This window comes from Protopterus annectens, chromosome 6.part1, assembly GCF_019279795.1.
Source record: "Protopterus annectens isolate FY-2018-M chromosome 6.part1, PAN1.0, whole genome shotgun sequence".
Classification (NCBI taxonomy): domain Eukaryota; kingdom Metazoa; phylum Chordata; order Ceratodontiformes; family Protopteridae; genus Protopterus; species Protopterus annectens.
In genome coordinates, this window is record NC_056738.1 from 478,769,475 (window position 1) to 478,797,077 (window position 27,603).

A 27,603-nucleotide genomic window follows, 5' to 3' on the forward strand; every position below is an offset into this window, starting at 1 on the left:
ATATGCATGCAGGCTGGAAATGACATGATGATAGACAGGGTATATGTGTGGCAAAAAAACAGTAATGTGAAGCTGCAGACTCGAAACACAAGATTGTGCACTACATGCACACAAAGAGGTAATGCACCATGATAATAAAGCTAAAAAAAGAAAGAATCAGTCAACAAACTGAAGTAGTTCTGCCAAAAGCAAAAAACAGAAGAGAAAAGAGTAAGGAAGTGCATCCTAAGGAGATCCACATTAGAACTTCAGTGGTTTCATAGGTTCATAGTTCGTAGGTTGGTACTAGGCTATCGGCCCTAGGGCCTATGCAAGCCTAGCCATAACAATTCCCTGGCTATTTCTTCCCACACTGTTTACTTCCCTGGACCCCTGTCTAGCAGGGCAACTGACGTGATCCCCAGAGTGAATTTCCTTTCTACCAACATTCATATATTTGATCCTCAGACCAAAAACAATCTTTCAAAACACTCTGAAAATAACACCAAAATAGAAAAAAATAAAACAAACAAAGTTACCAGGAGTCACAATAGATGAATGCCTACAGGTGATCTACATATTCTCCAAGCTGTTAAAAAAACAGAAAATACTATTTCACTGACAGAATTAGAAAAAAAAAAAAACATTGCAATAACCTTCTTACTAGCATCTCTCTTTTATGCCACCTTCATCCTGACAAACCTTCACAGAACCCAAAAAATAAAACTAGACAGCTGTTATAACATAATTGCTAGATTTGCCACCAATCTATCTACACAATGTCACCACTGCAGCCACTTAAAACAACTATACTTTCTAGGGCTCCCACAATACCTTACCTGCTCACAACTACTTTTTGCAAATAACCTTATATATATATATATATATATATATATATATATATATATATATATATAAACCAGTAAACTTCCCAGCACTACAAAATACCATAAAATATTGTTACCGAGCCAGGGAACTATGGTCTCAAAATGAATCACTTCTACTCACCACTAAATCTTCTTCCAGCTTTTCACCTGTCTGCTCAAGATTGGCAGTGGAGTTTTACAGTGTTAAGTTGCCAGCCTGACACCCAACCTTCCACAGAAGGCACACACTCATGCCTAGGGCCAATTTAGAGTCTCCAATCCACCTACAGCATGTATTTGGGAGGAAACTGGAGCACCTGGAGTAAACCCATGTGACTGCAGGGAGGACATGCAGACTCCACACAGAAGGCACCCCAGCCGAGAATTGAACCAGAGAACCTCTTGCTGTGAGGCAACAATGCTAACTGCTGCACCACTGTGGCCACCCTATTACTCACCACTAAGTCTAATAACACCTAAATAACTTCTGATTATGCTCCTGCTCAACCCCAGGTTAATACCCTAGCTGTAAACGACAACAAAAATACTGTTTAACTTATTACTTACTATTTCACTGCATTCTGATGATGTTGCATGCAGTTTTCTGCCTCCTAACCTTTGATCTGTTTCTCACTCTTGATAGTCTAAGTAAAAATCGACTGCTATGCCTCTCTCTCATTTAACTATATCTATTTGCAGTGCTTTCTCTATTTCCAGCTCAGCTTGATCTTTGGCATCAAATCTTAGCATCCAATTTTATTACCCATGAGTATCTACTACTATATTATAATGCAATTTATGTTTATACAATGTATGTCCGTGTAGGTTCTTGAGAATACTGCATGAGTTTGAGTACTTTATTGATAGTTGTTGTTTAATCTTATGTCTCTGTACTGCTATTACCCTATGTGACTTTTATTCTTTGTATTAACAGGTGGAAATTCCTGGTCACCAAATGGTAATAAATAAATAATTACAAGGTATAGCAAACCAAGTATAGGTTTCTGCACAAGATATGGAGTACATTATGCATGCAGCCAATATAGAATAATGGGACATTATAGCTATCAGGCTTTATACAAAATAACATTTATAGCCAGCAAAGATCACCAAAGCCAAGCAAAAGAATGTCACACAAGGCTTTAAAAATAAAAGTAGTACAAACTCACACAAATGTGAATATGAGTATAACCAGGAAGTTTTTTTTCACCCAGAGAGGCAAAGCAACAAAGACATATTGCCATAGTGTTAAAAATGAGATTTGTACATGACCCAGTACAGTGCATTATTGTCCCACTATATGTTCAATTCCTGATACAAATGGCAGGCATGTGAACTACACATGTAATGCTTTGTTAGAGATCATTTCTCCAAATCTATTAGGACACAGCAGCAGATCTGTAAAGGTACAACATGAAAACTAGAGCCAAGGCATTATTATACAACAAAATCTAAGACAAGACAATGAGCTCGGCTCAAAACAGCAGTAAAATGGTGTAGCGTGTTAGCACATGTAGGAGAAAGAAGTTCAAGTAAATCCAGAGGTAATCAAGAAACCCATAAGTCTTAGTCTCACATGCACTCACATACTGGGTCTGTGAAGCTCTGCACTGCAGTATGAAGCTACATGCATTCACAGTGTAGAGGACAACCACAACCACAGTAATACACATGAGAAAAAGTACATTTCCTTAGGGCTCTTTCGAGTTACATGACAGCCTTACACAGCAAGGACCTTGGACACCGCATGCATAAGGTAGGTCATATATGCATCAAAAGCAAGTATGGTGATAATGGATATAGTGTGACACAAATTAAGGTATATTCCTTAGTTTTTGGCTTGCATATGTACAAACTGGATACAGAACAAATACTATGGATATAAAACAGAAATGTGTAAGGCGCAGAAGTGGACAACGTATAAATTAATAATCATCTCCATAAGTCAGCACCTGGCACAATTCAGACTATATATAGGCCTTCAGCAACTACAGACACGCAATAGTAGAATGTCATAATCACAAGAGTATAGGAGATTTTCCAGCAGTGAGTAAACTACATTTTGATAGCATGTGGATAATAATTAAGCAACCATCAAGAGACATATAGAGCAACAGTCTTCCTTGTAGCCCACACACACAACAGAAAGCAGTACTGGTTACCACACAGAAAGACATTTCCAAGGTCTAGATCACATAACTGGCAGTTAAGAGAAAATGTTGTGGTGGAGTTGTCACTCAGTTGACAGAAAACCTAGAGGACAGTTATTATAACAGCTAAGGGGTACATTTTGAATATAAATGTAATGTATAGTCTTGATGTCATAGGAACAGAATAAAGACCATCACAAAAGAGTGGCCACTCGTTTGGAAAAATTATGATACAGTTTACTCACAATATATGCAACTAATGGACACTACATTATAGTGACCCACAAACTGTTAACATACTTGTGACATTAAGAGGAAGAATGCTAATGCACTACTTCTAAATACAGTTTTGGAACATAAACAGTGATTCCAAGTGTTCAGAAACACAAACTATATGTTATATTGTCATGACTCTTAGAATAAATCATCCCTACTCTAGAAAAAGTTCTCCATGCCAGGCCCACGTTTAGATCAACTGATGTGTAGAGACCCAGCAATTTTAATGCATTATTACATGGATGTGATACCTGGACACTGTTTCTTATTATACCCGACAAAGAATACAAATGTCGTTTTTTTTTTCTCAAAAAAATTTTTATTAATTATATGAATAGCAAGACAATTAAAAGATTATACATAACAAGAAGGCATAAATGAACATATAACAATTCATCTAGTGATAACAACCTTCCTGAGATTTTGATAAATTATTTAGAAATAAAACATACACCATATGTACACTATATACAAGTTAGGCAATCTGAGAGAAGAAAAAAAAAAAAAAAAAAAAATATTTAACATTAACTATTTAATATGTTTAGAACCTTTTCTAACACAACCTTTCTAATAGCTTTTTTTTTTGGACTCCCACCTAAGTATCTTTGAGCATCAATAAATTTAAAAGCCATTTTCTGGAAAGTAACCCATTTTAATTTAGAACGATCAATCCAATTTTGTATTATATAAAGTTTTAGTAATGAGCAAATAAAAATGATAACATGAATATCAACTTTTGAAAGATGAATCAATGGAATATGTAGAATAGCAAATTCCGATTTTGATATCCCATTTTATGCAGTCTGACTTTCAAAGATGTCCACAATCTGTGAGAAAAATGACAATACCATAGAATATGAAGGAGGTCTGCTTGGGGATGAGAACAGCATGAACGGGACTTATTTGGGTTAAATTTGTTTAATTTGATTGTAGGCATCATTATTAATCATTAATTGTGTGTATGCTAATTTTTTAAAAGGGATACATTCCTTAGTGTGTCTAATAGCCAGGACTTTCTGAGATTCTGACAATTGGGAATTATAATTCAACCAAACATTAGATAAAAGACAGTTGTGGTCCATCATTAAAGAATTAATTAATTTATATGAGTTTGAGAGCATTTTATCAGATGATGAAAGTATTTTGATAATCGTGTTAAGGTTTTTCAATTGTGAGTCTATGGGGACCAGACATACAAATTTGTTTTAATTATTGCTCTTAGTTGTGTAAGAATTGATGAGTAATTCCAGTTTACTTTCAATAACTTTCAGATAAAGGCAAGTCAAGATATTTCAAAACATCTCCTACTTTTAGATTTTTAATTAAAGGATAGTTTGTTAAGTTCAAAAGTTTATTGTCCAATAATATATTTGGGTTTAGATGAATTGGCTGAACATGGTGCTGAGATCTTTTCTAGTTTACACATTTTGAGTAAGGTTTGGAAATCTCTAATCTTTTGTTTAAATACTGTAGATATATTTTTAATAAATAAACTATCCAGAGAGATAAAGGAATAGCTTCAGGATTTAAATTATTAGAAATGACATAATTATACCATAATTTTATCCATAAAGAGTGATTTGGATAAGAAGTGTTATTGAATTTAGAGATAGTAAGAAGTTTATTGGATGAGACAATCAAATAATAGAGATAAAGATTAGGTAAACCCAAACCTCCCTTGTCCTTCGAAAATGCCAATCTAGAATAAGAAATTCTAACAGATTTAGGGAACCATATGAATTTTGCCAAAGCTTTATTTACAGACTCAAAAAATTTTTTTGAAATTATCTGATCAGATGATGAGAATTGGTAAAGAAATTTAGGCAGAATATTCACAAATGTCGTTATTGTGTACAATGTAACTCTGACAGATGTATGCCTTCAAACCACAAACTACATAGTTAAAGGACAACTACTTCCTAAAACTAAAAGAATGTTTTTCTTTATATCTTAACATTTTTGCTCTCAGTTTCTGGAGTTGGTATGAAGTTGATCGGTTCTAAGTGATGGCTCATACCTGAGACTCAGATTCAGCAGTATATGCTTTGTTCCAAGGTGTTTCTAAACCCTGAAACTTGATTATTTTTATTAGAACTTATTTCCTAATAACCTTCCTTTCTTAAGACTGATTACTAATTACTTTAATTTCTTAAAACTACTAATCTCTTTGAAGTAGCCACCTTTATCTGACTTGCTGGCTTGCCACATATATATGGTTTCTCACTTTAAATTTCTCCAAATCTTTTGGGTTTCTAATACCTTGATGGGAATGGACCCCATTCCTAAGTCAAAGTATGACTGAAGTTCATGAAATTAGTATTGCTTCAATCTCTGATGTTAGCCAGAAATACTCTTCGCAGCACCTGCAATGTGCCCAGTAATGACTCCTTCTGCAATTCATATGGAGTTACATGTATTGCTAACATATCTAAATATGATTGTGGATTCTTTTTAAAAGACCCATTGCTCCTACTACTGTTGGAACTGTCTGGGCATCTTTCTTCCACACTGCTCTCATTTCTGCCTGCAAAGCTTGAAATGTTATGACTTTGTGTCTCTCTGTATGCAAGACACTGTAGTCCATGGGTGTAACAACTTCAGTGATCAATGCTACTTTTATCTCCTTTTCATGGACCACTATATCTGGTTTTCCTCACAATTATTTTTTGAATTGTTGGTGATGGGTGATACCATGTGATGTAGACTTCATCATTTTCTATGATGCTTTGCATGTTTCCAGTGTTTCTCAACAAGTTCAATATTATAATGTTTGCACAATCCCCAGTGCAACAGTCTTGCCACCTTATTATGCCTTTCACTGTACAATATTTCTGCCATTATATGTCACAACCAGCAACAAGGTGTGCTACTGTTTTGAATTCTGTTTTACAAAACGTACATTTGTCTGTTTCTTCCACAAGTTCAATGGACTTTGCAAATCAATGTGTACATAGCCCACTATCTTAGGCCACCAATATTAATCTTTCATCTTTTAAGTTCATAGGTTCATAGGTTGGTACTAGGCTATCGGCTGTATGGCCTATACAAGCCTAGCCAAACAATTCCCCGGATATTTCTTCCCACAATATTTATTTCCCTGGACCCCTGTCTAGCAGGACGACTGATGTGATCCCTGGGGTGAATTTCCTATCTCCTATCCAATCGTCAAGGTTCATTTTGAAGAGGGCCAAGGAGGTGCTCTGCTTGGCATGTGTGGGCAGTCTATTCCAGAGTATGGGGAGTCTCTGGGTCAGGAACCTATCCCTCCAGCATATTTTGTTCATTGTGATGACAAGGTTTAGATCCCTGGAGCATGTGGCTCTGAGGGATTGGGATTTCTTTAAGTGGAGCATGTCCAACAGCTCAGGGTTTCACATGGCCTTGTATGTTAAGTAGAGATCGCCTCTGAGTAGACAATATGCCACAGAGTATAGCTTGAGTTTTTTAGATGGTCAGCTTGGGGCATCTGCTTTAGGCCTGTGATTCTTTTAGTGAGGTATTTCTGTGGCCTTTCCAGCTGTTGCAGATGTCTTGTGAGGTACATATCAAACAGGGCATTGTACTCTATAATGGATCTAATGAGGGATGCATACAGTGGGATAATGACCTCCTTTTTTCCTGGATTTAAAGCCCTTAGTGATGAGGTGTGCCGCATAGAAGGATTTTCTGACTGTTGCGGCGATATGGTTATCAAAGGTGAGACCACTGTCCACCTGTGTCTCTAATTCTCTCATCACACTTTCAGTGTTTAGTGTACTGCCAACTATGTGGTAATTCATGAGTACATGTTTTTTCCTCAAAGGGGATAACTATACATTTCCTGGCATTAAGCTTGAGCCCATGGCTCTGGCACCAAGCATCTGTTTCTGTATGGCCCTTTTGTAGAATATCCACATCATTTGAAGATTCAACAATGGCTCCCAGTTTGCAGTCATCTAGTTAGCTAGAGTCCTTTAGTGTTGGCATGTACTTCAGAGAAGTAGATGCCAAACAAGAGTGGTCCCAGGACTGAACCCTGAGGTACTCCACTTGTTACTTGTTTGGAGATGGATTTGGAGTCGGCTACTTTTACAGTCTGGGTTTTATCAGTAAGCCAGTTGGCAACCCATCGAGTGACATAGGGATTTATGCCCAGCTTAGTAGGTTTATCTATTATTCCAGAGTGGAGGATGGTGTCGAAGGCCTTGGCAAGGTCCAGATAGGCTGTGTGGACCACCTTACCCTCATCCACAGCTCTGGAGATTGATTCGAAGAAGTCAATCAGGTTCAGGAGACAAGATCACCCAACTTGGGTGGGGTCCAGTGTTTGAAGGTTGCCAATGTCTTTGTTTATAAATTTCATGATAATACGTTCCATGCCCTTGCAGATCAGGCTCATCAGACTGATGGGATGGTAGTTCCTGGGGTCCAAGCTGGATCCCCCCTTGTGGAGTGGGATAACTGTAGCTGTGCACTACTCAGTGGGCACGAAGCCTGAGGTAAGGCTCTGATTAAACATGACACTTAGGTGAGGTACCAGTTTATTTTGGAGTTCATGTAGTACACAGTCCGGGATGTCATCTGGTCCCATGGATGCTGTATTCTTAGCTTTGGAGAGTGCGGTTTCTACCTGTGTGGCTGTGAATACCAGAATTTGGCAATCCTTTGGTATTGAGATGGGCCCTTTAGGGGGTGAGAGGGGGGTGAAGTTGGCACTAAACTGATCTGCCAGGATATTGGCAATATCCTTGGTATCAGTATATTTAATACCATTCTGTTGTAGCTCAGAGCAGATCTGAGCATTGCCATTTAGATTCTTGACATAACTATAGAATGCCTTGTGGTTGTCTTTGGAATCTTTGACAATTTTATTTTCGTAACTAGCTTTGGAGGATTTTATGAAGGATCTCAGCTTCTTACTGAGGCTGGTAAGGGAGCTTTTTGCATCCTGGGATTTTCTTCTTTTTGCAACAGTTTCTTCCTTCTGCTGTATAGTTTGTTTATGGCAGGGGACCACCAGATTGGCTTCCTTTTTTTGGAGGAGAGCTTCTTGGTTCTATTTGGGATGGCACAATTCATGCACAATTGGATGTGCTCATACAGTGCCTTAGTGTAGGATTCAGCAGTCAAATCTTCAGCTCTCATCTGCATGGGTGCCATGAAGTTTGTCACTTCTGACTTAAGTAGCAAGAAGTTGGCTTTGAAGAAGTTTTTTACGGAGGTTTCCTTACTGGAGGGTGGGGGTGGGATGTGGATGTCAAGGGTGATTTGCTTATGATCAGACCTGACCAATAAGGTGGTGACCACTGGTGTGGAGCATCTATCTCCCATGTTGGTTATGACCAGGTCTAGGATATTGGAGCCCCTGGTGGGATAATGATTTAGTTGATCCAGGGTGTTGTAATTTATGAATTCCAAGAACCGTTGGGAAAAGGTGTTGGTACCCGAGTAGTTTTCCCAGTTAATGGCAGGGTAGTTGAAATCACCCAGTATTAGGGTGTTTGGTTGTATCTTAATATTTTCCAGTATGTTTAGAAATAGTGTAATGAGAATCTTGGGCCATGGAGGGGGATCTGTAGCAAGCCACAATTTGGATTGCAGTCTTACCTAGTGTTAATTGCACATAGAGAATTTCAGATGCATTGTGTTGGGTAACTAGCCTGGAGGTGTGAATATCCTTGGTGAATATGGACACTCCTCCACCTTTACTGTTTTGGTCTTGGTTTGGTGGCTGAAAAGTGTGGTAAGAGTTGTAGCCTGGTTTGAATTTGCCTCTCCTTAACCATTCCTGCATTCAATGCTGATCAACATGAGGTTCTTCCAGAAGTTTTCTATACATACAACTATATTTATGCATTTCCACATTTCTTGCCTTCTCATTTGATCCTTCACCTTATATTTTTCTTTTGTTTTTTGGCACATTCAGTTGTTGCCTGATTTTTATCTACTTCTGTTTTGATTTCCATTCCTACTTGACACCAGTATGCTTCTGCTAGACTGAGAAGGGAAGACATCTTAGATTTATTCTCCTCATGTTTCAAAACTTTCACTACATTTGGGTCTTGTGAGGTCAGCAGATATGTGTGCAGTCCCATGACTGCAAATCTGTACATGTAATCAATTTCAAGGAGGCCCATACCTCCTTCGGAATGGGGGATATATAATCTTGGTATACACTGATTTTTATAAATCATTTGATGAGCATGAAACATCCTTCTTGTTTTCCTGTTTAGTCTATCCAACATGTTTTGGGGCCAGTGAATCACTTCAAAACTGTAAGTTAGGACAGGAAGAACAAATTAGTTTATAGGTTGAATTTTGTTCCTAGATGTCAACGCTGTTTTCAGGAATAATTTAAGTCTTCTAAAATATTGATTACCAAGTTTTATTTGCATTTGTTCATGTTTTATTGTTGATCCTTCATCATTTCCCAAATATTTATACACTCCCTCTTGCTCAAGTTCTTTTATATCACATTCTTGTCCCAGACTGAGGTTTTCTTGGTGCTGCAGTTTTCCTGCTTTAAAGGTTGCTTTTGCACATTTATCAAGACCAAATGACATTCTTATATCATCTGAAAAGGTTTTGACTACATGCAGTTGTGCTTTCAGTTCTTCATCAGATGCCATCCTACTTTATTGTTTGTTCTAAAATAAACTCTATCAATAATAGTAAACATGAACCCAGATGGAGCATGTTTTAAAGTGTGCTTATACAAAGTACTTGTGGACTTAGTACACCGAATATCACAAAAATCAGACATTCTTAACTTTAGGGGGCAGGAAGTTTGTCCAACATAAAATGCTGAGCAAGAGCAAGTAGTCAAATATATTACCCAGTCCATATTACAATTGCCATACACTGAAATACCAAATACTATAGAACTATTTCTCGAAGAAAAGCCTTTATCTTTGTTAACAAATTTACAAAAGTTACAGTGTCCACAAGGATAACACCCCACTAATCTTTGTCCATCCAAACCACACTGATGCTTCTCCCTAACCTCATTATGAATCTTTTTATAATGATTAAATGATCCAGCCATCATTCCCGCTTTTCTATAAGAAAAGAGACATTTCAAAGGTATAATCTCGTTGAGTCTATCTTTCATCAACAAAATATCCTAATGCTTAGCTTCTAAATCCATAATAAATGTAGTATTATCACCAAAACTAGCAATAAATCTAATTGTTTGTTTGTCTTTTTTGTTCCTAATCTGATATTATAACAAAGAAGGTCTGTACACCTGATTTGCTGAAATACGCGCTTGATTAACAATACTAAAAGAATATCCTCTTTCACAAAATCTATGAACCAGATCTCATTCATTAATAATGTCTGAGGAAGATGGACATATTCTCCTAAGCCTCAAAAATTGAGATTTTGGGATATTATTAATTATATGTCTGGGGTGACAAAACTGGTGACATGTAATAAGGTCTTAAACTAAATAAAGAACTTTGCAACATGCCATCCTGCATAACTGTAATTAACGCATCCAAAAATGTAATAGTTTTAGAATGATAAAATAGAAACATAATCATTCAAGCCTGGGTTGGCAGAAACATTCAGCCTAAATTGCCACCAGGTCTCCCTATATTGTAACCAATTCTCCCAGTCCCCACCCCTAGGATCAATATTTACCTGCTCTAAAATACCAAAAAGGAATTCCTTATGTGTTGGATGTGCCAAAGTATGTTTAAATAATGCATTGTTAATATTCCTTGTTCTAATACTATATATATATATATATATATATATATATATATATATATATATATATATATATATGTTCATAAATATGTTTGTTCAATGATCGTTTCATTTTCCCAACATAAAAACCTGCACATTTTTTTGCACAAGGCTAAATAAACAATTCCCTTACTAGAGCAATCACCTCTTTTAAAGTGTACTTTACTATGGAGGTTGTTACCCTAAGTAACACTTCTCTCTTCATAAATAAACTTACAATAAGGGCACCTTCCACATTTTAGTACCCCCAAAGTGCTTATCATTTCTCATTTAAAACCTCTCTCAAAAAATACTTTTTAAACTTTTTCCTGTCTTAAAAATGAATTTTTGGTCTATATCCAATTTTCCAACAAGTTCAGGGTTGAACCTAACCATTTTCCAATTATTCAGTAAAATGGTCTTCACTGAATTAGCAGCATGATTGTATTCTAAAATGATAGCTCTACTAAAATCTTCTCTTGACCCAATCTGTAAGTTTACCTTTTTCACTTGCTTAATCCCTAGGAGTGGCTTGAATTTTTCCCCCAGCCCATGGTCACTTCCTGTGTTACTTCAGTAATTAAATTCTCTGTTAATCCTCTTTCCCTAAATAATTCAGAAATAATTTTATTTCATCTAAAAAAATCATTAAAATCTGAGTTCATCCTTGCAGCTCTCACACATTGTCCTTTAATAATATTCTGTTTTTGTTTAAATGGGTGAGCACTAGAGAAAATTAAATAAGAATTACTGAAGGCGGGCTTCCTCAAAATTCTAGATCTAAACTTCCCTTCATAAATACCTATCCCCACATCTAAATAGTTAATCTCATTCTTCTTGTAATTATAAGTACATTTAAAAAAATTAGTAGTCTGATTAATAAAAATCAATAAAATTACTAAGAAACTCTTCTGGGCCTTCCCAAATAATAAAAATGTCATCCAAAAATCTTATATATGTTTTATATATTTCCAAAATGGGGAATCAAACACAAATTTTTTCTCCAAATTTAATAGCACCAAATTGGCAAACAATGAGGTGCAAGCAGCACCCATTGTGACACCCTTAACTTGTTGGAATGTTTCCCCTTCACAGTAACTGATAGTGGTGCTATTTTATTATTTGTGGCCCCCCAGGGTGTCTTATTGATGCCGCTGAACTGCTTTTTGTTTGTAAACAGCTTAAAGGGTTAAGGGCAAGAATATCAGTGATGACAGGGAGTCACCCTAGAATATCCCCCTTTGAATTTTTATCCCTGGAATAATAATTTGTTCTTTATCATAACTTAATTGCAAAGTGGTCTGCCACTGTTTTATGGTCACTGCAATATAGCTGAGCAATGTAGGGTGTATCTTATACATTTTTAAGCACTCTTTTATCCATGAACGTGGGATACTATCAAATGCTTTTTTGTAGTCAATCTATGCCATCCTTAGATTCTTCCCCTTTTTACAATTCTCCATTATGACTTTATTTAGCAACAGATGATCCTTTGTTCCTATGACTTTCTTTTATTGCCCTTTTGTTCTATTGCCATGACTGAAATTTCTTCTAAATGACTATAAACTGTTTGCATCAATTTTGGTATATAGGTTATACATCATCAGAAGACAAGTTATTGGTCTATAATTTTTAGGATAACTTGCAGGTTCACTCTTAAATAGGAGCATTGTTTTTCCTGTTGTTAACCAGGTTGGTGTCTGTTCGGGGTGCACATATAAATAGTTCTTACTCATGACTAAATCCTCATGTAAAGGTGTTAATACTTTTGGCCAGAATCTAGCTACTACATCTGGGCCTGGGGTTTTCCAATTGGAGGCTTTTCTTCTCTTTGGCTGTTACTTCATCCCATTTCATACCCTGTACCTTTAAGTTTTTTATTCTTTCTTTTACTTCTTCTTCTGTCCATTTAGCATATTTATTATATTCCACAGGATCTTCATAGACATTTCTCCAAAATGTATCTATTTCTTCTTTTTTAGGTGGTCTTTCAATTCCTTTTACCTTGTTTCCCAATTCTCTATAGAACTTTTTTGAGTCATCAATAAGTTGCTTATTTTGCTTTTCCTTTATATTTAATTTTACATTTTTTAACCTGTAAAGTCTGACTTGGAATGAGCCAATTTTTAACAGAGGCCCAGGGAGAAACTCTCCAGATGCATGTTTTTGTAACATGGGAGGAAACCAGAGCAGCTGTAGGAAACCCATATGAATCCAGGGAGGACATGCAGACTCCACACAGAAGGCACCCCAGCCAAGAATCAAACCAGAGAACCTCTTGCTGTGAGGCAACAATGCTACCACTGCACCACTACGCCATCCAATTTATCTGTGTATCTTCTAAGTTTTTCCACCTGTGCTGATATTTTTAGTTTATTTGTGATAGAGCATGGTAGATCCTGATTTGTACTAATACTGCACATTGCTTTTATCATATCTATCTTTCTAAGTATTTTTGTTGATCTGTTCCCTCTTCTATACTCTAACAGTGACATTTCTTGTCTTAATTGTTTTATAGCTTTCTCTATTCAATACTTACATCATAGTATTTAATTTCTCCCCTTCCTTTCCATTACTACACTGTGTTCTTGTGGTAGAACATTATCAGTTTTTAATTTAGCTGCACAGTAATATATCCTGTTTACTTCTGTTGAATGACATGGATATCTATGGACACTCCTAATTACTGTGTTAATTTCAAATTTCTGACTTTTGGGGGTTTATTGACTTTCTGCAATCTGTTTCTTTCACTGATCTTAATATGTCTATCTCTATTAAATCAAGCAACTCTTCTCTTAGCTCATTTTCTTCTAAAGTGAGGGGGCATGTTTTTGTTTTCCATTTCCTGAGGGCATTCTACAGAGAGTTCTATACCATCTTCCTGTGGCACATTCTCTTTGATTTCATCCTGTGCCATCCATTGCTCTATTTTATGGGAACTCACTGGTCTATCACTCCTCAACATTGACTGCATCAGAGTTGCTAAGTTTCCTGTTCCTCCCCTTGCTGCCCAGCTTTAAGTGAACATTTATACTGATTTCCTATGGAAGGTTCCAAAATATCATCATATGGCACCTGGTCAATTGCTTCCCATTCCACTGGTTTCCCTTTAATTTGGATGTCCATTGCTCTATCCTGTTGTGGTACTTTCTGAGTTAGATTTTCTACACTGAATCCTTCACTTTCAGGTACTCCATAACCTCAGCTTATATTTCTTTAAATTCTCCATTACTAATCTCCTTTTATACTTGTCCTCTTTGTCTTCTTATTTTTTGCATTGTAAAGTTTTCCATGTCTAGATTCCTTTGCCTGCATTTATCTTGAGATATCTTCGGTGCTGCTCATTTTGTATTGATTAATTTTTCTTTCTCCTTTGCATAAATATTACACTATATTAAATCTCTCTTTCCCATGCCCATATTTCTTTTTTATACTTTTCAAAAATATCTACGTTTTGTTGTTTATATTTTCACACTTCAGTTGATGCTTCTTTTTTTCCAAACAGATCTAAGTTTCTTGTTCTATATACTGTTTTTCAAAAATCTGTTGTATTAATGACTACAAATTTTTATCTGAAGCTTCTGACAGTTTTTTCTTGCAGAAGTATTTTTCTTTCCTCTAATTTATCTCTTAATCTTTTTTGTATATCTTGTATCTGGAAATTCTGGGCTTCTTGCATAATAATAACAATACATAATTTCTTTCTTATCCTCAATAGTCCACAATATCAACTTCATGGCTCTTCTTTGGCCTATCAATTTTTGTGATTTTTGTGGACGGCTACTTCCTTCTACAACAGGGGGACCATCCTATCCCTGGGCCTGTCCTGGCCCCATTGTAGGAATGTTACCATATTTTGAGAAATCTACACTGTCATTTTTTTCCAGTCCTGACACCAGTGTGTCTACCCGGATTGGGTACTTTTTTATCCTGGGTCTTATGCACCCAGCTCTCTCTTTTTTTAGTTTTTGACCTACTTCTGTCCGTGATATAAGTTATATAAATACAGTCTATATACGTGTCACCTTGGTGAGATTTTTTTAGAAAACAGGGTCCACCTTGTGAAGGTACTCACCCAGACTTGAGGATGAATTCAGTTTCAACACTACTACTCTCCTTTGCTTTCTGACTTTTCATCTCTCCATTTGGACCCTTAATGGTACTGTAGGTTCTTGCTGACGTGTTCTCAGATCATTGTTACTAATTCCATCTCCCTCCTGTGCTTTGCTTGGATCCAGTTTGTGCAGTTCTTTGTCAATATAGTCTAATTTGATTCCAGTATCTGGGGCTATCTGGATAGGACAACTTATCACCCCATTTGTGGAGCCAAACTGTTTTGCATATGATTTTGTAAATATATCTATAATCTGTTGTGTCTGTGAATAAATTTTAGAATCTGCACACAGTTTATCAATTTGTGTCTTTACTCCTTCACATTTTATGTATCTATAAAAAGGTTTCCTAATATGTTCAATATCTTTATATACATTTTCTTCAAATTGTTCTAGATCTTGTCTCCCACTATGCTGAATCTGTTTGTCAAACTTTTTTATTTCAGTTTTCAAAGTTGTAGTTTGACCTCTTTTCCATTTCTTATATTTTTTGTCTCTCACCTTAATCAGATATTTTGTTCTTATGGAAATATATCCCCCTGATGACTTGTATGCCTAGGTCCTGATATTAAACATTTTTTTTTTATTTTTTGTATTCAAACAATTTCTCTTTCAAAACTTTCCACATTCCATCCATTTTTTTCCACTGAACACCTCACTCCATTTAGTTGTACATAGTGACTGTTTTGCTTCCATATAATCTGTAATTAATGTTCTGTGCATTGGTTTAGATTTCAGTTTGGCAGAATTATCTAGCAACAAATTAGCCTTTATAACCCCATGCTCACTGCACATCAGTGGCAGTAAAACTTGACTTGAAGTTGCAATAATTTCTTTGGGAACATAAACAATGTCTAGAATGTTCCACCTCCTGGTAGTTTTTTTACAATCTGAAGCAACTGTTGTTCCTGACTATACACTGTGAATAATTTCCTTACTAATGTTGTTGAATCAATATTATTCCAGTCTATTTCTGGTAAATTTAAGTCCCCCACTAATATTATTCTTCCCTCCTGTGTTGCCTGCAAGAAATGTTTGAATTCCTCTAGGTCATCTGCACTTGACTTTGGTGGTCTATATATTCCAACAATTGTTATAGGGTTGTCTTTATTGTCACAGTTACACAGTCTATAGTGTTGGTGTTATCACTGAACATGTAACAATCACAGGTCTCATAAATATATTTAATCCTTATCATAACACCTCCACCTGATGATTTGTTAGAATGTCTGTTGCAGTAAAAACATTTATACCCTAAAAAGCCGAAGACAACTGTAGAAATAACAACAAGTGAGACGGAACTGTCTCAGCTATGTAAATCAATACGAGTGAAACTGGACCCGGTCAAGTAAAGCACGATTTAATCCAATAACAAACAAACACAAGAATAACGGTTAAGCGCTTTCATCTGTGAATACAGACTTCATCAAAACACCATTACTGTGTATTACTGGCAAATTTAAAAACTTTTTGGCGCCAAAAAGAACCACTGAATGTGCTCATTTAAAGTGACAATGCTTAGTATATACGCACACTGCGTATAAACATTATTAAAACCTCATATATAAAAAATATAAATATAGATATATAAATATAAGCATGAATTATTAAAACTAGAAATTAAAAACAAGTGTTACATATAAATGGTCTCAGCTTCAATCATTGTTCTTTAACCATGTTTCACAAACAATAACAACATCAATCTTGTGGGGACGTAGCAAATTTTCCAATAGAAAAAAAAACTTTATTATTAATGCTCCTAGCATTAGCAACCATCAGAGATGCATCACATGTTGCTATCTGTGAAATGTTAAATGTTTGACCTGGCAAAAATCTTGTCTAGTGTTTGTCAAATATTGCAAAATATCTGCTGCAAAAATTATCTTCCCTGACCTTGACAAATGCACACTATCCTGAATGAAGACATGTGTGCCCAAAACTCGGCTTGGATGCTCTACACATTTCCGTTTTTTAAAACAGGATATTTTTTTCCATGTAGTAATTTACACAAAAAATCTTTTCATTCACATTAACCTGACTATCCTTTCTATAAGTAATTTGTGAAAAATATGTCATAACATCAGTACAAGCTATACTATCTAAGAGGGTTGTCAATTCCCTACTAACAGTCAGAGAATCCTTGTGTATGACATGATTTGTACAAACATGAATAAAAAACTATCCATACTTCCTTACATGAAGGTGTTCCAAGGTTGTCTCACATCTTCTATTTTTGCTCCTGGCAAGCATAACATTATTTGATGTTCACTATCTTCTCTGCACATATAAGTATCAGTTCCTCTAATAATTGCATCTCCAATTACAAGAATATCTCCGCTGGCCAGCACTAAAGAATTTTCAGCTTTGAATACAGTAATTTCTGCTCTATCAATTGTTGTGAAGAATAGATCTTCATCACAATTAGTCTTATTAATCCAACTGTTTTCATTGTGTATTAAATTCTCATCCAGGTGTTATTGTAAATCCACAGCTTGAGCCATGTAGTCAACATGTCTTTCTCTCCTTTTTTCTTATACTAGTATTCTTCAATCCTTCCACATTCAATTTTGATTTCTAACTTTTCACGTGCCCCTTGCCTCTCTTTTCTACCTTCTCTTTTGGAAAAATGATACCTTTTTCTGTAGACTGAAGGTTTTCTGATATAAAAGTATTATTATTACCTGTAACCTGTTTGTTACATAACAAAGCAGTGTCCTTTTAACTACATATTCTCTTTACTTTACAGTCATTAATCAGTTTCTTTTTCTTCCTTGTTATTTGTTGTGAACTTCTTCCTTTCTTTATTTTTTTGTTTCCTTCTAAACAAACTGGATCCTCAGATTGCTGAATACTTGCATCCAGAATTCCAAAGTTGTCAGGGGCATCATCTTGTTTCATAGGGGTTGAATGATCTTTGCAGACAATAGATGTATTACTTCCTAAATATTTGTTCTTTGCCTAACAATATTTATTTCATCAGTCCCATCATTAATATATGAAACAACAGTTCTCCTAGCTGTGCCAATTGCACAAGTGCAATCATCATCATTAAGTCTAGATTTACTTCTAACAATGGGAAGCAAATCATCCAGCCTTTGACATGAGGAACACAGAACACCAATATTATCAGCCATTACCTTTAAATATGCATTGCAGTTATTACACTGTACAAGATATTGTGCATTAGCAAATCATTAATTGCATACACATTTAAGGAATCCATGTTCATCTTCAAATGAATAAAATATTGTAAAAAAAGAATAATCAAAATCAGTAACCACAGAATTTAAAAGGAACTTAAATTAACTTCTGTGACAAAAAGTCACACTAGCAATATACAAATAAATGATAAAGTAAGTACAGTAAAGTTGTTCTGACAATACAAGTTCAGCAAGCCAGACAAAAGTTAAAATTCCTTTACGTCACATGCAAAGGAGCACAGTAGTTTCTGCTTATTATAGTTCGCAGTCACACTTCTTTATAAATGTATTGCAGGTTGCAATTTCATAATAATACAAAACTGAAACTAATTTAAATACAACATAAAATTAGAAATATTTTATAGAAAAAATACTGAAATTCATTTGTTAATAATTTTCTGTAGATTCTGGGATTTGTGCCATATTGAGGTAGTGTTACTGTGGTTAGCATTGCTCCCTCACAGGGTTTGGTTTGACATTTTAATGTTCAGATAAAGTGTCATCATGGCAGTCTGCATGTCCTTATTCCTTCACAGATTTTCATGTGAGGCTCAGATATCCTCCTATATCACAAAAGTATTATGATATGTTAAACTTGTGATCATCCAAATTGTATATAGGTAGGTGTGTGTATGTGTGTGTGTGTGTGTGTGTGTGTGTGTGTGTGTGTGTGTGTGTGTGTGTGTGTGTGTGTGTGTGTGTGTGTGGATTGTCTTCTATGTGCTTCTATGCCATATACCTGTTACATACTGGGATCATTTGTTGCTCATTTGTGACCCTCAACAGTTAAAGTAGGTATCATAAAATGAATGAATGAAATGATGACATTTAGTATTTGTCTTTTTAGCTGTAATTTGTTCTGTATTCAGATTTTTGATGAAAATGTCCTTTGAGCTGAGCTCTGAAGGTGAAGAAAGATGAAGCTTCTTTAAGGTGAAGGAGAAGGGATTGCCAGAGTTTGGGTGAAAGAATGGAGAAGGTTCTAAGTTCTAAGAAAGAAGAATGGAGAAGGTTCTAAGTTCTAAGAAAGAAGAATGGAGAAGGTTCTAAGTTCTAAGAAAGTGCTGTTTGATATGATGTGTACCGAGTCTGTATGCATAATCAGGGAGATAATTACTGAGGGGAATCAGAGAGGGTGTCAGTAGAGACAAACAATGGAATCAGACACCAATATCCAGTTGAAAACTGAGCCACTGTTTTTGGAATCATTATAACATTTTGGGGAGGAAATGAGTTGAGTCAGTTCAAACAGGTTTAGGCTAGTTGATGAACATTTTGTGGAGATAATCTGCCAATCGAAATTAACATCACATAGGATTATCGTTTCATTAGAAATTGTATATCAGATCCAGTTTAGGTTATTTTCTAGGGATGTAGAATTATTACCTGCGGGAATATAGAGTGCTATAATACATAGCTGCTTATGCTTATTTAGTTTAAGATCGGTGGTGAGGAGTATTATGGGATTTGGGAATAGTTTTATTGTAGGTTAGGGTTTAAGGATAATCAAGGTATAGTAAAGCTACTTCACCATATTTTTTGAGTTCTATCAACCCTGATGGTATTATAACCAGGGACTGATATTTCAGAGTCAAGTATATGGGGTTTTATCAATGTTTCAGTTATCACTAAAACACAAAACACTGCCTTCGAACCACCAGTTATCAGAAATAAGTAGTCCGAAGGTCTAATCCCAAATTCATTAATAAATCATAGCAAGTAAAACACAACAGTTTAGCTCTTTTGTTCAAACACCTCGAACTTCATCAGAAATGTTTCAGTTATGGCAAGAATATCTGCTGCATTTGGGAGATCCAAGCATGCAGTTGTGAAATTTTGTTATAGATGCTACGAGTATTTAAGGAAATGAACTTAAGCTGTTTGGGTGAGTTTGAGATAGTTGAGTTGTGTTTTGATGATGGTGGTGTGGTCTCTGTTCTGGAAGGAGGTGGGTGGGCTGAATAGGATGGGGGGGTTGACTTGGGATAAGTTTTGAAGGCTAATAGGGAGTCAGGATGGGAGAAGGGGCTGGGTTTCAGATGAATATCTCCGCAGAGTGGTAAGAGACAGAAAAATACTTTCTGTGTTAAGACCATGAGGTTTTAAGTATAAAATACTTTCTGTGTTAAGACCATGAAGTTTTAAGTATATTTTAAAATGAAAATACTTTATTTTAGGCAGCTGTTGCTTAACTAACATTTCTAAACATTATATCATGAGAAATGTGTTGTAAAACATGCACTTTTAAGTTAACAGCACCAGAATGCATCAAGTTATAATGGAAGGCTAACGGGTTTTCTCCCCTGTCATTTTGATGTCTTGTACAAGTTCTTCTATCTTCAGGTTTGAAATTCTGATGGACCAAGCTATGCAGAACAGTTTCCATGGATGTTAAACAGCATAAATTATACCCTCAGAAAAGTAAGAAAAATATTATTACAAACAAATAGCTTATTGTTTGTAATGTTGACGATACCAAAAACATATGGAAACTTAATACAGTTGCCACATGGGTAAGTACCCTTGAGCCCCAAAATGGGCTTACAGTATGCAGAATAGTCTATCAAAGTGACTTTGTACAAGAAAATATGACAGATTTCTACATCAAACATTTTATCACTCATTCAATTACAGTATTTTAAGACTACTCATTTTTATAGGCTGCAGAATATTCTGAGATTGAAAAACACACTTATATTTGGAAATCAGTAAATAACATAATTTGAAGCTATTAAATGCAGAATAAGTCAGTGCTGACTCAAATGTGCCTTGTTGATCAGATACCTTTTATTCTGAGCATTATTAAAAGGAGTGAGTGTATAAGAATTCAGGAAATCTAAATATACTGGCAATGAATACATTTTTTCAATGAGCAAGTATCTCAATTTTTGAATTTCTCCCACTGTGACATAAGAGGAACTATGGAACGTTATGTTTGTGTTAATAAATTGATCTAAAAGGACTTTATAGTATTGTTAAAATTAAGAGGATATATTTATTTGTCTTTGTTTATCAGGAAAGTCCAACTGGGTAATACCCATTTTCAGCTGTGGCCCAGGGAGAAAAGTTCCACTTGCTTGCATTACATTATACTAAAGTTACAGTTAAACACAAAGTAGTTACATTTCTATTTATATTTATACACAAACATTAGTTACATTTATACATTCTAAGGTTTTGCAGATGTAGAAGTTACTAAAGAGAAAGCCCACATGCAGTTTAGTGTATTGTACAGGCAACAGTCATGTATATAAATTGTTTTGTCATTTCAGTGAGAGGTTGAGAGTATTAGGTTCATAGGTTCATAGGATGGTACTAGGCTATCAGCCCTAGGGCCTATAAAAGCCTAGCCATAACAATTCCCTGGCTGTCTCTTCCCACACTATTTACTGTTTAAGGAGAGTATTTGGAGAGTATTGTAAAAGTCTTAACCTTGTGATGAGCATGTGCAGAACCAGGATAGTTTTATTTGTGTGGGAATACTATTACAGAGTTTAGCAATATACTGGGAGTAGAGCAAGTCTCCTGTAACAATATTTGACTTATCTGTGAGTAGTAAGACTCTGTTAGTAAAATGGAGGTCCCTTGCTTGGTAGTAGGGCAACGATAAGCTTTGTAGCACAGGGCATTTTTTCTGGATGATGAATGAGTTTATGTGCTGCAATTTGTTGTGTGCTGTAGTTAGTTGTGAATATGTTAGCTAGTTGTGTAGCTCAAGCCAGTTTAATTATTTTAAGCTATGACAATGGTGGGTCCCATACCTCCCAACTGTAACGAATTACCCGGTTTAAAATGAGTTTTGGGGTCCAAATAATGGGGTGCTGTGATTCCCAAGTGGCACCCCTTAATTTCCGAGTTTCCCAGCACTTTTCCCTTAATTTTCGAGTTTCCCAGCACTTGCATTTTAAATTTCCTGGCTTTTTAAACTGATGTCATCACGTACACGATGACGTTAGCTCTGTGAAACAGCCTGCTAGAATTAAAGCTGAAGCTAACACATGCATGTGTGGGAACACAGCAGCCATTTGAAACTGCAGAACAAAACAGCAACCAGCTGTTTGAAATGGCTGGGAAACTATGATCGAGGCTGGAATCGCCTCACAATATGACTGCAATGGGAGTAACTGCCAACTGTGTGAGCGAGGCTGGATGACCCAAACTGTCGAACAGCAACCGACTGTGGCTGGATGACTGAAATGGCATGGCTGATGGCTGGGAACGACCCGAACTGCCGAACAGCAACCAACCATTTGAAATGGCTGGGAAACTCAGCTGGATGACTGATGGCTAGGAAAGAGGTGCTGCGGTGCTGCTGACTAGAAAGGTAGATGTGTGTGTGGCAGGGAAACTGAAATGGAATGGCTGGGAAAGAGCTGCTGCTCAGTTGTGGCACATCTGGCAAGGTCAGATGCATCTGCAGAAGTTTGTCCCATTCTACCAGAGATTTGAGAGTCCTGTTGATGCTTCAGCAAGGCACTATACATTGTCCTTAAATTAAACAAATCTCTTTCAAAAAATGATAAAACAGGCCCCCATTACTGTTACTGTTTGAGAAAACTCAGGAATATGGAACATAGAATCACAAAGAAGCAGACAAGGATTTCTTATCCAAATCATTGTAGATTGATGCCTATGCTGATTTATATACAGTGACTAAGGAACAATAGAGTACTTATTAGACAGTCCAGATGCTAGGTTATGGGAGTGTTTTATAACAGTTGGTTGACAACATCCATCCCTTCTAGCAATGCCACAGAGGTGTCCAATACATTTCCAGCATATGCCTTCTTTGCACGATTGGTTCAAAGGTGTCTGTGGCTGATTTTCTTTCTAGCTGTGTGTTAGATAATTATAGAACATGGGAGCAGTTTTGCTGATTCCTGGCAAATTATTACTCATATCCTAACTAGTATTAATTTTAGTTTATTTAAGACTTTTTCACTGGAGTAGAACACTGATCACATGTGAGTATATACACACGTGTGGAAGTAGACTTTTTTGATGGAAATGTTCTGAATGGGGCAGTTTTGTCATTATTGGCTCATGCATTTTGTTTCATTGCCTACTGGAAAAATGTTCAAATCCAAACAATAAATTTAAAATGTGCTCCAAGTGTAACAAGTGTGCTATATTATACAAGGAATATAATTTAATAAAGTCAGGAAGGTGCATCGAAGAACATGTGTATGTTTCTTGTGTGTGCAAGGGGCCTATGATTTGAATTTTGAAAACAGCCCAAAGGTAATCTTTTATCCACCACTGGCTAGATGCATTTTTTTTGGATGTGGTGTGGGTTTCAATGCTGTTTCAATGAATGTGAGTTTCAAGGGCAGAGAATGTTTTAATGCTAAGTCTCGTCATTGTGCTTGTGAGACAGTGTTGCTTTGTTTAGCAGATGTCTTAGTGTTTGTGCATTGTGCTATAAAATGTAAAAATAAAATCCAAATCATTGTAGAAGTAAAGCAGTATGCACATTAGTCTTTATGGTAAATGGGGCAAAATAGCCAGGCAATGGGACATTGGAATGGCTGCAGGGGGGCTCTGGTGCCATATTTTGGTTGTCTGTTCTTCAGTTTCATTTGAAAGTTGGTATCCCACAATTCCATTAGAGTGGGTGGGGTTACGTAATTATGTATGCAAATTGTATGTTAATCAGCGTACAGATTTGTACCTATTTTTCATGGGCCTTGTCCAGATTTTTGATGTTTCTAGGTTGAGAGGTATGGTGGGTCCTATGAGGAAGACTGGTGGCAAATTTAGCTATTTTATTGTAGCAGGAGACACATTTCTTTCGTTAAATACTGTTTAAGTTTGTTAGGATAGGCTATATAAGGAGTATAAGAGAGTTAGCAATAATAAGGTGGCAGCAAGAGGTTTTATTGTAGTATCTGTAAGAAATCCATTGCTCCTATAAAGACAGCCTAGTTTCTGGTGTGTAGATGTAATGGCATGCAGTGTATTCTGGTTATATTTGAGACTATCATCTATTATAACACCTAGACATTTACTGAGAGTTACAGTTTCAATGACAGTATTTCTTGACTTTATGGTAAAAGATTGCTTTTGATTTTGGCAACTGTTTGAAGTAAAAAGCATTAACTTAGTTTTCTTGGGGTTAAGAAGGTGGTTTGATTCTTTGAGCCAAGCTTCTACAGAGGAGCAAGATTTTTGGGTAATGTCTTGGAGCTTATTTATTGTTGAGGTCACACACAATGTTAAATCATCTGTATACTGAAGTAAACTAGCATGGTTAGTGGAGGTCATTAATAAATATATTAAGTAGGAGAGGGCCCAGGATAGAGCCCTGAGGGACACCTGTAGTAACTGGTTGAAAGGATGAGTAGGTTTGTTGCCATTTAATAGCATGTTGCCTTCCAAATAGGTAACTAAGAAACCACAACAAGGAGCATTGTGAAAGTCCTATTGAAGAGAGTCAAATGAGCATTTGCTGGTGTAAGACAGTGTAAACTGCCTTTGACAAGTCAAAGAACATGGTGGACATGAGCAGACCATTGTTTCTATGTTGGTTTGTTATATTAGTAAAATGTAGGAGAGAAGTATTAATGCTGTGCTGGGGCCTAAAGCCATGTTGCGTTTCTGAGAACAGGTTTTCTGAGGTTAGGTATTGCATTCGTTGCATATGGATACATTTCTCTGATATTTTGGAGAGAGGGAGAGAATTGTTATTGGTTCATAGATATAAAACTGTATAGATGTGCCTCCTTTGTGCAATGGTATGATGTAGGATTTTTTTCCACAGTGATGGGGTGTATCTTTCTGCTATGGACCTATTAATTAGTATGGACACAGGGAAAGCAATGACTTTTGCAGCCATTTTAAGGTAGTCTGATGGTAGTTAGCCAATAGCTATGGATGTAGTTTTTAGTTTAAAGACCAACTTCATTATGAGCGAAGTGGGTACTGGACTAAAACTGAAGAGCTGTGTGTGGTTTTAGTTGGACATGGATAGAGAGAGGGGGTCAGATGTATTAGTGCCTAAGAGAGATAATATTGATTGTATAAAGTAAGAATTAAACTGTAGAGTTGTCTGTTTTTGGAGAGGGAATGGTGGCTCTGTGAGGGTGGAGTAGTTTATTTAGTGATGACCAAAAAGTTTTGGATTGTTTTGATGTCTGTTTTGTAGATTAGAATAATATGTTTTTTGACATGGAATTTTGCAAGGTTTCTAAGATGTCTAAATTGCTATAAGGCATTTTGAGTTCTATTTTTATACCATTTTTTTCAGGCTTTATCTCTTGTCATCATGAGGTTTTTTTTTTTTTTTTTTTTTGTTTGTTTCCTTTGTCAGACAGAGTGTTGGGTTGAACTTTACTCTTTTATTACATGCTGGTGCTAGATTATTTAAGGTCAGTAAGAATATATTATTAAAGTGTTCTACAGCAGTATCTAGTGACATTGTTCTAAGCACATTCCATTTAATCTGCCTTAGTGTTTCATTGAAAATATCTTTGCTAAAATTGGTTGTATTTCATATTTCATTATAGATGATATGTTTATCTAGATTATAGTGAGCTCTAATGGCATATGTTGGTATGTGGTCACTAATGCTGTGTGAGAGGCAGCCTACTTTTGTGAATTTGCATGGTTTGTTTGTAAGAATCCAGTCTAATTTATTTATTTGACATTTGTTAACCGGGTTAGTCCACACTGGGCCAGGAGCCCATTTTCAGTGGAGAACCGAGGAAAAAACTCCATAGTAATACAAAGAAAAAAAAAGCCATAAAAATGAAGGGATGGTGACATTAGGCAATACTAAGCAGTTGCATAGGACAGAGAAATCATTTACAAAATATTCAAGTATTGTGTGCAAAAGTGCAACATACAGATTGTGATAAAATAAACTAAAGTTAGTACAAGTCAATTGGATATTTACATAGATCATGGATTACAAAAAATATAGTAAAATATTCATCTATGCATAGATTGCAGCTGCACTTGATAGTTTGGTGTGATATCTTTGTGAAAGAGGAGAAAAAGAAATGGGAGTTGCTTATAGTGGGTGCGGTTAATTGTTTGAAGTTGTATAAGTTTATGGATTCATGGGAGGGGTAGTGAGATTTATCAGTTTCCAGTCTATATTTAGGTCTCTGAGTATTATAATTTCATGGTTAATTTGTTTAGATATCCAATACATGATGGTTCAGCAGTATCAATGTTATTACCTGGTGCTATATAAATTGCTGTTAAACCACAGTTCTTCTATTGTCGATCTTTAGGAGTGTTGTTAGTGTAAATAGCAAGGAATGACACTAAATTGTCATTCCTTCCCTTTTATAATCTAGTGGTCCTAGGGTACCAAATACACCAGTGTTAAGGAATTAGTTAACATCAATTGAAATATATTAAGAAAATTAATTTGTGTGTAATGAAGTCCTCTGCCAAGATGGAAGTGTTACAACTCCATGAAACTAATTGGCATGGTGCCATAATGGGAAGAGCATTGCAGAGACATGATGTAATCTGTTATCTAAACAGAAGTGTATATCTATATATATATATATATATATATATATATATATATATATATATATATATGGCACAGAATTACACAGATGTATTGTATTCTGTTAAGTGAACCATAATGTGTACACATTACACAGAGTTTAAAAAAGGATTAGTGTATCCTGCCAACTAAAGTGTAGAGTTTACATAGAATTTACTACAGTTAGGCCATAAGGTTTATTCTTAGGAAAACAGACAATGGAGTACAAAACAATATACCCTTCCCTCAAACAGTATCCCATACAAGTACATTTCAGTACTGTGGACTGTGTTACTGCCTGCTTTCTTTATCTGCAATTGCACTAAACAATCACACGTGTGACAACTATTCATCCCAGTTTCATCTGTGCAGAACAGCTTACTAACTATCAAATAAGTCATCATAAATGCCAGTAAACACATCCGCCTTCTGCTAGTACAGTCTTACAGGACCACAGGATCTCTACTGATCACTGCTCTGCACGTTTAAGTGAACGTTCCTCATAAAAATATCACAAAGTATTTTCATCTATTCAACACATTTAATACTAATAAACTAAATGCAGACACCCCCACATTACAATACGTATTATCTGCATGGAAAATAGCACACCATGGGTCAAAGCATGTTCCTTATTTACTGAAAGAGCCAAGCAAGCAGAAACAATTTAAAATATCATCACTGTCTCATACCAGCACTGAATGCTAAATTATTTTTATGTCTGTAATGGCACATATTAAAGACAAATGTCTACCACATTAGCAGGAATATTCACCAAACATTAGTATTATATTAGATCAAAGAATC